At 44.4% G+C, this 14800-nt stretch overlaps 1 pseudogene; it reads right to left on the bottom strand.

The window, feature by feature from the left end:
- Window positions 1-2858: 2858 nt before the first annotated feature.
- Window positions 2859-14800, bottom strand: part of LOC106628197 (uncharacterized) — a 111183-nt pseudogene continuing 99241 nt past the window's right edge.

Raw genomic sequence — 14800 nt, 5'->3', positions numbered from 1 at the left:
CCCAATTCCCTAAGTAGCTCATGTGGTGGTTCTGCAGGTCTTCCCCTATCATCTGCTTCTGTCCAGTACAATTTATGAGACATTTTGGCTATTTCTGAGATCTCAGGGAAGTGGGTCAAATTACAGTTAGTTCATTTATTCAGAACAGTGTCATAGTCTTTTGTTCAGCTTTAATAAAATGCAATTATTACACTGTCTCTCCTTGTGATTAATTCAGACAATGTTTACAGACAAGAAATTCTGCAGATATCTGCTGGTATTGCTGCCCAATGAATTTAACCACATCTTTCTGCCACTTGTAATTACAGATCCATATCTTCTGTCTCTCTCTTTCTCTCCTTTTCCCTTATAGTTTATCTATATAAGCCCAAACAGATTTCAGCTGTGATTCCTAATGGGGTGGTGGTGTCTATGCTTGAAGAAAAATTGTCTCCAGCATGAGTTGAGCTGTGCTATGCACTGAATTCAAGAAGCTTATTTGCAGTGAATAGCAATTACAGCATTATTGAGTCCGTGAACAATTAAACACTTTATACTAGAAGATGGCATTTCTTCTGCTAAATGCAGTTTAAGTATAGCCCTTTATATAGCTCTGTCTCCTGCAACACACTGAGCCTATTGATAGTGATAACTGCTCACAACAGATCATTTACCCATTTTCCATTACCCATCATTTGGGTAGTAGCAGAGAATACAGGTAAAGAACAAACTAAGTAAAAACTTCCTCCAAAAAGCTGGTCAGAAAACCTCTCTCTCTGAAAGAGACTTGAAGCAAATCTTACTAGTTGAAATTATCTGGCTGTGAGAAGTTAGACAAGAACATCAAATGGTATCTTCTTGCCTTAAATGTGACAATGTATAACTGAAAAAAAGAAAAAAGCTACTGAAAAGGGATCCATGTGCTACAGTGGACTCTGTACTAGGTATCCTGAAATGTTCTACTTCTCCCACTTGTTCTTTCTTCCATTTCTCAATACCATATAAGAATCCCATGCCCAGGCCTGACACAGCTGTCTTTTTTTTTTTTTTTCAGGTGAGCAGACCCAAATTAGGAAAAAAAAAGCTAACTAGAAGCAAATTTCAACACCTGCAAGTTCTACTACTTTAAAATATTCCATTGATGCAGAACAAAAGAAAATAGCCATGACATTTAATCACAATGAGCCAGTTTACCAATGTTCTTCAGACTCATAAGTATCTCTGAGACTGAGTCCTTGTCAGTTCCTGGCTTTTAGCACTCTTTAGAGTGATGTGCAAAAGAAGGGTGAATGAGCTCTGAACATGTCAGGCAAAAGCCAACTACCATAAAAAAAACAATATTCATGCTGCCAAGACACTTATCCTTGAACTTTTAAAATCAATTATTCAAGAGGTCACTGTTGTTGAAATTCAGGTAGTATCCTAATACAGCTTTTACAGCCTTTGGCTGAAATTGACTGACACACAGCATATTCAAACCTAGGAAAAGGACATTTTCTCCAGATTTAATCAGCTATGTAGTCATGCTCTTGGTGACACTGCAGACATTATGCTCATTAATGGGATTTTGACAATATTTTTAATCTTTGTCTCATCAGGGGTTTTTGCTCCTGTGTTTAAGGTTGCTTTCTTTATTTTATTTGGTCTTATATTCCACAAGTATTTATTTTCTTACAGTGTGTTGTTTTGCTTTTCACACTCTGGCATTTCTTTTCTGAAATGTTACCACAATTATCTCATGGGAATTGTGGTTGAAGTATATCATCCACCCATCCCATTCTCCAGTCTGTACCTTCTCTTTAACGAGCATCTTCAAATATCAGCTGAGAGCTTGTCTAACTTGTGAAGAGGAAAGTCACATAATTGTACAGAATCAGAGGAGTATTTTGTAACTAGTGTACAAATTCAAGCTCTTCCTACTATCTGAATCCTATTTATCTCTAAAGGCTAAGATAATAAAACTGATCTGCTTTTGTCATGTTTTTTCTTTTTTTTTACTTTCTTAAATGCGTGATATCGTGTAACAGCAATATATGAAGTTTGGAACCGCTGTGTACTTCCTCAGCTTCCCTCTATAACTCATAGATGTAATTTTGCAACAGCAGCTTGGGAATAATGGGAGAAGCAAGCAATTTAAGAAGAAGAATTTTGATCAAACTCAAATGTACCTAGAAATATAAATTTTTATATATATGGCTGTTATATTTGAATTGAACAGAAAACCCCAGAAACTATGCCAGCAATTGTCAAGGCTGAATCTGGGGGCCTGTCCAATCCCCAGCTCTGCCACCAACAATCCCAGATAGACATCTTGAGAAGGAGCTGCTGTCCGGGGAGTTTCAGGCAGTTTCCAGCCAGGGGTAACCCTTAGGAGAGTGTCCTGAGGCTTCAAGTGTTCAGCTGTTTTAGATGTGATTACTGCTCTGTGATCAGCTCAGATCAGCCCAGCTCCGCTCATGGGTTACCCCAGCTAACATGTAGATGAGAGATAGGAGGCTGTGTAGCGTTCTGTGGACTCCATTATTGGCAGGCTTCAGTGAAGGGGGCCAGTGATGACCTTCTACTGAACTGGGCAAAAGCCGGAGTTTTTATAGAGAAGAGGAGAATTGGGAAAAGGACCAATGGTCTGAGACCGAGGTAAAATGACCAATAGTTAACAGGGAGATAGCATGGGGTCCCAAAGCAGGAAGGGGTCTACACCTTAGTCACCATCACTAAGCAGTTTTGTCTTATTTTAGGGGGCAGATCTCCCAGGAGGAGGCCTGTCAGAGGACTGGGCTTCCTCCACAACTCCCCTCTCTGTTTTAGTAAAAAGGCATCTCCTATAGCTCTTTTGAAGCAACCGAGAAGGCATGAGAATATAGCTAATGCAATAATAATCACAATAAAATCCACAAAATTCTCTTAACTAAAGATGACACCCATCCCGTTAGTTCCCATTGACTGAGAAGGTCATTGACCCAGTCCGGGGTGTTTTCCACTTTTAAGTCCTTCAGTAGTTCCTTCAGTGTCTGGATGTTTGTGTGGATGGATTTTGAGTGTGAAGAGAGGTTGAAGCAGCACATCCCTTCAAAGTCTTGGCAGCCATGTCTGTTGGCAAGTAGTAGGAAGTCAATCGCTGCTCGATTCTGTTGGGATGCATGTATTGTGGCTTCCTCATGTGTTAAAAGATCGCTTAGGGCAGCAGATGTTGCATTAGTCTGTTTGCTAAGCCAACACCCCAGGTAATTTATCTCACCAAGGACTTTAGCTGCAGCTATTCATGGTAAGAACAGAGAGGTCATGACTCGTTTTCCTATGTTCCAATTGTAAATTTGGCTGTCACAATTTTCATCAAATTCAGGATAGGATCTTGTTTAGAGTGCCAATTCATTTTTTTGTTTCCAATTATGTAATAATGTGATATTTGGAGTGAAGGTAGAAAGCTTGCCAAGGCTACAGAGACCCTTCTCTGGAGGCACAAGGGGATCCCAGCCTATACTTGGTCACCACAGGTAAGAAATATTCCCCAGGGAAACACTTTGGGGTGGAGCGAGGACACAGAGAGTAGCAAGCAGGTGTAGTTACACCAATTTAAATTATTGTAAGCTTTGTTAATTTGTGATATGTCTTTTCTGTACATGTTTTTTGCCTGGTCAATTCCTGTCCAATGTTGACTTGGTCATTTAAAGTAAAATTTGACACAGTATGTTGCTTTGGAAGACCCCAGCAGGTCCAATTCTTGGGGTTCCTCCAGAACATTTGGCAGAATCTTTGTCCACTCATCCGAAGTATCTACCGGCTTGGGCCTCTTACCTGTGGTGCGGAGGAGTTCTGAATTATAGACGGGCCAGTCATCTGCTACCATGTCCCTACCCTTTGGGACAGTGGGTTGTCAAGGCTACCCATGGATAGGCACATGTTATCTTGTTTCAGTGTCCTTGCTAGGGTCACCCAAACATTATAGGCTATGGGCTAATCCAGCTGAAGGCATGAGGCACAGTGAAGAGCATCCAGGCAGCAGTGAGGACAGCACCAGTGGAGATAATTTTCATCTTTGGACAGGGATGGGGCTTCTGATAGGGAATATAAGCAAAATTTGTTATTTTTATCGTGGCGGGGAGATTTAGGATTTTCTCCCTCGTCCATTTCCTCCGTTCCTTCCCCTCTTCTTCTATTTACTACAAACTGAGGATGGCGGAGGTAGGTATAGGGTTCTAGAGAGGTTCTGGCAAGGGCTGAGGGAGGGGGACATGAAGGTTTTTTGTGGAAAGAGGGGTAACAACATATAAACCAGGGAGCAATTCGTGACCAGACTGCATCTGGCCTATGGCTTGACTGATGCAGCAGCATCTTGTTCAGTTCTCTGTTTTATCTGCTGCCGTGTGACAGGACAGTCTTCTGTCTGGTTTGTGGACATTCGGTGATGCCATCATCTCCATGCAGAGCTGGTCTGGTTTTGTGGGTGTCTTGTATTTGACTCAGGAGAATTCTTGTTAGTGTCCGTGGGGGCAGTGTTTGCAGTGCCTAGATACAGTTTTATGTTTTTTCCTGGGAACCATCTTGGGCCAGATGGTGGTGAGACACAGGCATAGCCCCTTCCCCATGTAATCAGTGGGAAAGGCCCAGAAACCTGATGTGTCTCTGGGTCCTTTACTTTTAGCACTGGTGGCTCCTCAGTGAGCTTAGCTTGGGCTGAATTTGAGAAATGGTGAAGGATCGGAGGGTCAGGCTCGGATGCTGTACAGTTTAGGAAGTTAACGGTGTAGAGGGCTTTACAGAATCTCTTGATGTAATTTCTGCTTCTCTCCGTTGTTGATGGAGGACTCTTTTAAGGGTTTGATGAGTTCTTTCTATGATGGATTGTCCTGTGGGATTTGCAGGTATGCCTCTATTGTGTTCTATGCCCCACTCACTGAAGAACTCTTTTAGCCTATGAGAGGCATAGGCAGGTCCATTGTCTCTTTTGATGTTTTTTGGGACTCCCAGAGTGGCAAAGAAGAAAATGCTTGATGGTTTGAGTGGCACTCTCTCCTATGTGAGCTGATGCAAATACTGCTCCAGAAAACATGTTGACTGACACATGCACATGTTTAGACCTTCCAAAAGGTGGGAAATGAGTCATGGCAGTCTGCCAGAACTGACAGCTGTTTAGGCCTTGGGGATTGACTCCGGTACCCATAGATGGTATCTGGTAATTTTGGCAGTTCAGGCATGTTGCAATAATAGCATTTGCTTGATATTTCAAGAGCTTGAACATTCTGATCAGGGTGGGCACGTTTTGATGATAAAATGCATGTGACAACCTTGCCTGAGCAAAGATGTCAGGGACATTAGCAGTTTCCATTGACAGGACCAATGCATCTGCCTTCTTGTTCCCTTCTGTGATGGCACCTGGTAGTTATGGCCTCACATGCATAATATGGTAAGGTTGCTTCCTGTGGGATATTAAACAAGTTAATGCAGAAATCAACTGGTGTAATTTTGGATTGGAAACATTCCTGAGAAAAGCATGTTCTGTCCTCATAGCTATACCATCAACATAAGCTGAATCTGTGACCAAATTAAAGGGTTCATCTTTGAATTTCTCAAGGGCTCTGACAACAGCTGCTAACTCAGCTATCTGTGGGGAATCCTTCCACCATTTGGACATCAGATCCCACTTTTGAGTCTTGGGGTCTTTCCAGATCATTACAGACTTGTGAGATGACCCTGAGCCATCTGTAAAAATGGTTAGAGCTTTGAGAGGTGTCCTGCTTTGGACTAATTTTGGGGTTAAATTAAAGGCCACATTAAAAAATTTGTGTTTTGGTATATGGATGGAAATTTGTCCTGTATAGTTACCCAGGGCGAACTGGAGTTTTTCATTAGTCTGGAGCAAATGCTCCAGGTCTCCATTAGTCAGTGGTAGGTATATGCATGTGAACTCACACCCTGCAAGAGAGCGGAGGTGAGTCCTGGCTTTTTTAATTAGATGCGCCATGATTTCTTGAAAGGTTAAATTTCTTTGTAGGCTGGTTGTTTGTAAAGATCCATTCAACTATGAACAGAGGGTCCCACTGGAAAATCAATCCATGGAAACAGGGGGTCTTTCCCAAAATCACAAACTGGAAAAGCAGGCTGGGCTTGAAGCGATGGGCTTGGTGTGAAGACAGGGCTTCTTGGACTTTGGTGATGGTATCTTGGACTTCTGGTGTAAGAGTGCATGAAGAGTCCAGGTCTCCACTGCCATGGAGAAGATGGTACAGGGGACCGAGGTCCTCTGTTGTAATTCCAATTACGGGACAAGATCCAGCTGATGGACCCACATAAACTGTGTAAGTCTCTCAGGGCCTTTGGGTCATCTCAGTTGGCAAGCTGCTGGGGTACGATGGTTCTTTCACAAATCTGGAGTCCGAGATAAGTCCATGGGCTGGTGTACTGCACGTTGTCCTCACAAATTTCAAATCCTGCTTTCTCTATGGTTTCAATGGTCTTTTTAACTGCTTTGTCCAAGTAAGTCTTTCCTGATGCACAGACCAGGGTATCATCCATACAGTGGTGGATGACTACATCTGGGAATTGTTTCCAGATGGGAGACAGGATGTGAATGACATACCACTGGCATATAGTTGGGCTGTTCTTGAGGCCTTGAGGAAGATAAAGCTAATGATATCTTTTGAGTGGAGCCTCTCTGTTAAGAGAGGGGACAGAGAAGGCAAAGCAGGGGGCACCTTGGGGGTGCAGTGGGATGCTGAAGAAACAGTCTTTAATATCTATGATGGCAAGTGTCCAGTCTTCAGGCAGCATCGATGGTGAGGGCAGGCCAGGCTAGAGGGGACCCATGTCCTCAATGACTTCGTTGATTTTGAGAAGACCGTGGAGGAGTCTCCATCTGTCCTTTCCAGGCTTTTTCAGCACAAAGACTGGAGAATTCCAGGAGCTGGTGGTTTTGATGATGTGGCCTTTGGCAAGCTGCTCTTCAACTAGGTCCTGTAGTGTGTGCAATTTTACCTTTGAGAGGGGCCATTGCTCGACCCAGACTGGGTCCTCACGTTTACAGGTGAGGCAAGGGGTAGATGGCAGTGTGCAGTCCTCAGTGGCTCCAATCAGAAATTCCAGCTGGGAATATGTAAGGAAGCCCCCACTGGGCTAGAAGATCCCCCTCCCATAGGGTGATGGGAGCCCTTACCACAAAGGGCTGGATGGTTGCCATCTTGCCTTCAGATCTTTTGATGATGACATTCTGCTTGCTGAGCATAGACACTGTGGCTCCACCAATCCCTGAAATCATGCCTGCTACTGGCTGCAGCTCCCAATTTGCTGGCCACTGAGTTGGCCACGATGGTCACGTCTGCACCGGCGTCCAGCATCCCTGGTCGGTAGATCTTCTTCCCCTTACAGAATAGGCCATACTCGATGGCTTATTTGAGCCCACAGTCTGTGCCCACATTATTGTGGGGTTGAGGGGAAGCCATTATAAGTTGTTCAGTGGGAGTAGAAAGGCTTGTGCAATCGGAGTTCCTTGTGAAAGATAAAAGGGTACATCCGTGCAGCACAGCTGGACAAAGATTTCTTGTCCAGGTTACATTGTTTGTACTTCTGGAAAAACAAAAATTTTCCTTGGACCATGGAAAGTGTCACCTACAATTAGGATGTCCCAGGGACCATCTTTCGGTCCATGCTTTGCTGTGGGAACATGGTAAACACTTTCATCTGTAAAGTCAACGCACAGTGCAGTTACCAGCTGATGCCAGGTTCCCATCAGTATTGTTCTGTGTCTTGGATCTTTCTCATGTAGCTTGGCATCTCCCAGGATGATGCGCTGTGATGCTTCCCATCTTCCTGGTCCTGGCTGTCCGATGTGAACCTCACAGTTGGGATGGAGCAAGATGGCTTTTGATTTCTTGTCTGCACGTGGGGCCTTACCATGCTGCTCTGGGAGTTTCCCGAATACTGCTGGTATCACTGCTGTCTCTGAGGCCTTTGGTAGCCAGTGTGGGGGTCTTGGGTGGGTGACCTCTCTTGGACAGTCCTTTATAAAGTGTCTGAATTCCCCACAGTTGAAACACTGAGCATTATCTTTGGAGGTTACCACTGCAAATGCTCCAGAAACCTCTTCAGCGATGCCTTTAGCAACTGCCTGGGCAACTGTGTTTTCAGTGGACAAACGGCGTGTGCAGCTTTCCACCATTTGTACAATGATAGGTTCTGTGTCCAAGGGTAAAGCCCTCAGAATAGTTTTACATTGTTCATTAGAATTTTTTATAGCTAGTTTACTCAGAAGTTCTTTTTGTGCCTTGTTGGGGAGGATGAAGCAGGGAAACCTTCTGAATGTGATTATTTAACAAAAGATTCTGAAGGTATGAGGCCTAGAACTGAGATAGAAATGAAAGCCTGCTTTGAGTCATAAGATACAGAGTACTGGTTACTATATGACCAAAGGACAATAGCCTAGCCAGTTGAAGGAGAATCCCTGCTGACAAAACAATGTCCTTCTGCTGATAGAAAAGTACAAAGGTAAAGAAGCAAGGAAAGAATTTGTAAAACTGTAGAGTCTAAAATGCAACGCTGTATGTTAATATAGGGAAGCCCATAGGTTGTATGTAAATTCTTTAGTGGGTGTGTCTCATGGTGATTGGTTACTAAGAATTAGAATAGTCACTATAGGAAAGCATATATTGGATTGTAACAAGAGCCTCGCTCTCTTACTCCCTCTCTCCCCCTTCCAACCTCACCTCCCCTGCTCTACCTGTGTTCTCTCCCCTCCCCCGGACCACGTGGACGCCGAGGCTGGTGGCGGTCATGGGTCTCCCCTCCTTTTACCCTTATAATAAATTGCTTATACTTGAACATCTTGACCCTGGAGAAGTCTCTCACCACGAGCGAGCGTTTATACACAGCAATAGTGCCTCTGTACTCTCTGTTTTTCCAAGTCATCCTTCATCCACAAATTTGATAAAACTCACATCTACCCCTTGTTTGATATTAGCAAAATGTAAGGTGGGAGTAGTCATCTGGAGTGAGGAGCAATGATGTTTTTGCTGCAATAGCTATGTCTTGCAGTGTTTCCTCAGGCAAAGTGTTAGCTTGTTCTGAGGGTTTTTGTAGGTCATTTTGTCCAGATAGCTGTTCAACAGTGAAATTTTGCATATTTGCATCTTTAGAATATTTGTCAGATAATGTTTTTAACTGTTTTTTCCAAAGCCTTTCCCATAGCATATATTCAGCAGGGGAAAGAAGGCATTGAGCAATATTTTTGACATCATGTGGTACTAAGATGTGCATGGAGAAGATGGGCTCTAGGCAATTCCTAAAAAGATGTGTTCCTTGTCCATGTTCTTTGGCTGTTTTGCATAGGTCTGCAAGTTCTTTTTCAGTAATAGGCTGCCACACTGTTCTGTTTGCAGCTGTTCCACTCTTGCCTTTTTTACAAGTTACTGGGAAGGCAGATTTTTTGGGGCTAAATGCCATTCCCCTTCCTGAGTGGCTTGAACACAATTTCGCGCCCAAGGGTCAACTTCATCTGAATCAGAGTCAGTTGTGCTGGTCTTACTGTGATCAGAAAGGGAATCAGGGTGTGCAAGTGCTGTGCAATGCTTGTTAATGTGCACCCAGGGTGCCTGGAGCGGAGCATCGGGGGACTGGGGGCATGCAGCCCAGCCGTGGGAAAGCTGCGGTGGGGCGGCGGTCCCAGTGCCTACCGCTGTGTGGCAGGCGCAGGTCCCAGGGGTGGGGCATGCCGGGTTCTCCAGCAGTACAGCGTCTGAAGCTGCGGCTGCGGTGGCAGAAGCCACGGGGCGGGGAGGGGGGCGCAGGAGACGCGGCGGGAGAAAAACCATGGCAAGGGAGAAGCCATGGCGGTGGGGATAGCTGCGGGGGGGGGGGGGGGGGGGGTGGGGGGGGGGAAACTGTGTGGGGGGAAAGCCGCTGGGGGGCTGGGGAGCCATGGGGTAAGGGGGGTGGCCATGGGCACCGCGAGGGTCGCGTCTTTGCCGGGCAAGGGTGGTGTCCCACCCCACCGCCACTGGTGTGCAGCCACCGGGGGTGGCGGGACAGCTGCCTGGCGGGGGGGGGGCTCCAGGAGATGGGGGGGGAATTGAGGGGGGATCACCATACGGCATCGCGGGCTAGGGATAGAGACAGGATGTGGTGGGGTGTTGGGGAGCGGGGTGCACAGCGGGGCTGGGGGGGAGGGAGCGCAGTAGGAGGTACAGAAACAAGCACCACTGCGGGGAGAGGGTCAAAAGGGTCGGTGCCGTGTGTGGTGGATTGTGCCAGGGGAGAGGGGCTGGCTGGGATTAGAGCAGATCCCACACTCTCTGTCCCAGTGGAGGGGGCGAGGGGGGCGTCTGCTGAGGTGCTGGGCAGGAGCGGGGCGGATTCCTCGCTGCTTGGTCTGGCGAGCGGGGTAGGGATGGTAGGGATGGAAAATCCTGCCTGGAATTTTTTGCAGGTTTTGCAGGTTTTAGGTCTGAGGTAGAGTCAGGGTAATTTGCAATTGTATAGGAGCGGGGAGAAGATACAGAGGAACAGTGTTAGTGTGGAGATTTTTACAGTGAGAATGTTTTTTTCCTACAGCTTTCGTTATAACGTGAAATAAACGTGTAACTGAAAAATCTCCGTTAGCTTGACAGGCATAGATTTTGGTCCCTACACTATCCCAGAAGGAGTTGAGACAGACAGAGTCCCCTTAAAGTCAGGAAAATGCTTAGAAATACAGTGAATAAATGTTTTCAGGTCCGTTTTAGAAAAATTTCCTTTAGAGAAACTGCTAGCAGATAGGTGTAGGAGACGCTTTCTGGGGACGGTCTGAGACACGGCAATGACCTCTATAATCGAGTTTGGTGTTAGAAGTTTATTTCAGGGCGTGGGATAGAGAGAGAGGGAGCCTGCTATGAGCCAGCAGATAGAGCTCAAAGCGGGCTCAGAGAGAACAATACAAAAGGGATAAAATATGAATACATGAGCTCAAGACTTAAGATTGCTAAGAAAGAGAGTAACAGAACAGAAGTGAGAGAGCCAGGAAAAAAGAGTAGCAAGAGAGTCAAGAGTGCAGAAAGCGTGAGGCAAGAGGGCTAAGAGAGACTAAGAGACCAAGAAAAACAAGAGAGACAAAGAGAACTAAGAGAAACAAGAGAGCGTAGTAAGAGAGACCAAGAGAGAGAACTCTCTTTTACAATTACTTATATAACCTATATATTTGAATATTCTATTCCTTCACTAACCAATCTTTCTAAGTATACTAATACAGTAACATTTGTGTGCAACCTATAGAAATCGCAGTTTTTGCATATTTTTAGTTATCTCAGGGTCCTTCAGAGCTTTCCTTATAAGGCTGGGGAGAGGGGTCTCAGCTTGGTTTTATTGCAGGAAAGAATGTGTTCTGGCATACCAGCCCGGTTTCTTTGAATTATTTAAACTGTGCTTTCATTTGTATTGCTTCCTTAGCCTTTCTGGCTACAGAGTCATATTTATAATTTCTTCCTAATTCTACCTTCCCAACAGATAGGATTTGTAGAATTTGGGAATATAGGTCTCTCTCAGTATGAGATCGCTGAAACTTTCCTAGTTTTAACCCCACACTAGTAGTCCAGGTCCCAGCCTAGCAGAAAAAAGACAAAAAAAGCCCCAAAAGATCCAGGGAAATAAAGCAGCACGCAGAAAAAGGCTGAGTTAGCTTATGACTGTCAGCTGGCTGGGTCAAAATAAAAACTATGGGGTTGGTGGTCAGGCTTTTGTTCCAATCCTCAGGGTTTCTTCTCCCAGGTGGTGAATGCAAGTGTCTTAGAACTGTCTCCTCAGATACTCTCTGTTAGAATGCAGAGGGTGTCTTCAGAGGAGAGGCGATCCAGACGAGGATTCAGTCCAGAAGCTGTGGTCTGCAGGATGACCCTCTTTCCCCCTGGGCTTCAGCTGAAGGGTCCAGGATCTGTTTGGTGCACCACTTGACAAGGCTGGGACTGGGGGCTTATCCAACCCCCAGCTCTGCCACCAGCAATCCTGGATAGAGGACCCGAGAAGGAGCAGCTGTCAGGAAGTTTCTGGCAGTTTCCAGCCAGGGGTAACCCTTATGAGTGCTCTCAGGGGCTTCAAGTGATCAGCTCTTTCAGAAGTGATTACTGCTCTGTGATCAGCTCAGATCAGCCCAGCTCCGCTCATGGGTTACCCCAGCTAACATGTAGATGAGAGATAGGAGGCTGTGTAGCGTTCTGTGGACTCCATTATTGGCAGGCTTCAGTGAAGGGGGCCAGTGATGACCTTCTACTGAACTGGGCAAAAGCCGGAGTTTTTATAGAGAAGAGGAGAATTGGGAAAAGGACCAATGGTCTGAGACCGAGGTAAAATGACCAATAGTTAACAGGGAGATAGCATGGGGTCCCAAAGCAGGAAGGGGTCTACACCTTAGTCACCATCACTAAGCAGTTTTGTCTTATTTTAGGGGGCAGATCTCCCAGGAGGAGGCCTGTCAGAGGACTGGGCTTCCTCCAAAAGCAATATTCCTAGAAATCAAATTTACTCAAGAACTCCTTTGAACATCAGTTACTTTCATCATTACTATTACTATTTGTATTTCTTTTTCTTTTTAAACAAACTGAAATTATTTTTCTAGAATGGTGCCTTGTCCTGTAGTCATCTAGAGCAGAAGATACAGCCTAGCACAGCCTGAAATCTGGTTTATAACCTCATTCTCCTTGTAACTTAGGGCGAGAACAAACCTGATTAACTGTAATTTTTTATTATTATTTTTGGCCATCTCAAGAAAGCCATTTTTATTCAGCCAGCAACCTACAGTCAAGCACAAGCAAACATGATGGTTGTGGAGTTTTATTTCACAGTTAAGCCTTTATTACTGAAGGCACAAGTCTGAATGCAATGCATGCATTAAAGCACAAGCCAATTCCTCAAGCAGTGATTTGACTGCTTCTGGTAAGAACTGGGGGCTGTGAGCTTGGACTTCTAGTTTCTCATTTTCAGATGAACTGCTATGTGACCCTCAGCAGCTTTAGTTTGCAGTGCCTCAGTTTCCCTGGCTGTGAAATGATGATAAGAATTAGGTATTGCCAGTTGAGGGACAGATTCTGACACCTTTATTTGGAACTCAGTAGTGCGATCGATTTCAGTCTGAGAAAAGGGCAACAGCATCTGGCCCTTAGTGTTTATAAAGCAACTAGACTCTTGGCTGATGGATTAGATTAGATTTCAGTGCTGAGATATTACCATGAAGGGCTCTTCAATACATTTAAAATAGATTAGATAAAGAAAGTGTTCTGAGGGGTTTGGGTAAATGAGATGCAGAGAATCCTGATGATGGTGGGAAGAACAGTTTCAAAGATGAATGGTAAACAGGAAGAGAGGCCCTACGGGAACAAGACAGCAAGTATTGTATTTGTGTGGTTTTTATCCCTTTGATGTTTGAAGTGGAAAAAAAATAAAAGGGAAAGACATAGTCCAGGTAAAATAAAAACATAGTATGGATGTTGTTCTTGAACTCAGTATAACATTTAAAAAATAAAAAAAAAGCCTTTTTTCCCCCCTTTTGGAGCTGTTTAGCCTTTTTATTTAATCTTTCTTTCTTAGACCATTCTGTTATTTTTAAAAATAGCCCTATGAAATGAGAAGTTAAGAATTTTCACATGTTCTAAAAGTAAATATTTTGGCATTTTTAAAAATTGGCTGCTGCCTAAGCATTTTGTAGCTATGTCTTAAAATTAAGTGTCCAAGCAGCATAAATGCAAAGGTATTTGACTTTGCAGCCATTGGGGAAGGCAGTGGCCCCTCTTACCATCTGCTGCTGCTCAGCTGCATGCCTCCCTTCACTCTTCATTCATTTTCTTAAAAATTCAGTGTGAATGCTTCACATTCAATTGATCAAAACCTCACAAATGGTAGGCTAAGCATTTCACACAGGGAAATTATTATGTTGTGTGGTGGGTGGGAGATTGATGACTGTTCAAAGGCCACTAAGATCACACAAGCCTCAATATTTCTCCAAATCCATCAAAAATATCCTCTTGAAAGCTCTCTGCTATTCAGGGACTGATTTTTCTTGACTTCAAGGAGAGCTGGACAAAGTTTGCAGGAATGGGCAAGCACAGAGCTGACGGAGACAAATTGCTTATGATGGAATGGGCATCCAAAGACCTAATCCTGTGATGACAGAGGCTTAAAAAGGAATAGGGGCAGTTTGCAAAGTAGTGACAAACATGGAATTGGAGTGCACAACAGGATGTGTCGCAGAGCTCTGCAGCATGTAACAGATCTCTTGCCAGGTGATGCTTTGGGAATTAATCATGAGACTGTCAGTGAAGAAGGTCCAGGTCTCCTCACCTGCCTGTGCCCTGGCTCAGGACTCTCAATGGGAGGAAAACCCTTTCTAGCAGATGGAGTTTATAAGCCACAGACAGGAATCCTGAAAAAAAAAAAAATCAATTTCTGGTAGTGGAGCACAGCAATACCTCTCTGTCTTACCACCACACACCATTACACCATTCTCCCCAGACTGATTGCTATGGCCCTAAATGGATTTAGGGGCATAATAAAAAAGAGAGGTCATTTGAATAATGTGTATCAAAAGTGACTGCTTTGCACTGCATCTGGAGGCACGACACAAACCCTTTTTCATCTCCCAGCCACCTCCCTGAGAAAAACAGTGCTAGCTCAAATTGACAAGTCCAGAAGAAGACACAGATCAGGATGCAGTAACTTTGTTCAAGCTATGCTCTGAAGATTACAATGGCCTCTGGAAATAAATCTAATTTGCAAACTTTCTCCTCAGATTAACTAATTTTTCATTTTGTCCACAAGAAAAAGAAGCCTAATGAAAGGAGAAAAAACAACTTCAACTATTTATTTTATTGTC

Source organism: Pseudopodoces humilis, chromosome 3 (genome assembly GCF_049639895.1).
Source record: "Pseudopodoces humilis isolate 2021_Gansu_Grassland_sample_001 chromosome 3, ASM4963989v1, whole genome shotgun sequence".
Lineage (NCBI taxonomy): Eukaryota > Metazoa > Chordata > Aves > Passeriformes > Paridae > Pseudopodoces > Pseudopodoces humilis.
This window is presented reverse-complemented; position numbering and strand designations above follow the sequence as displayed.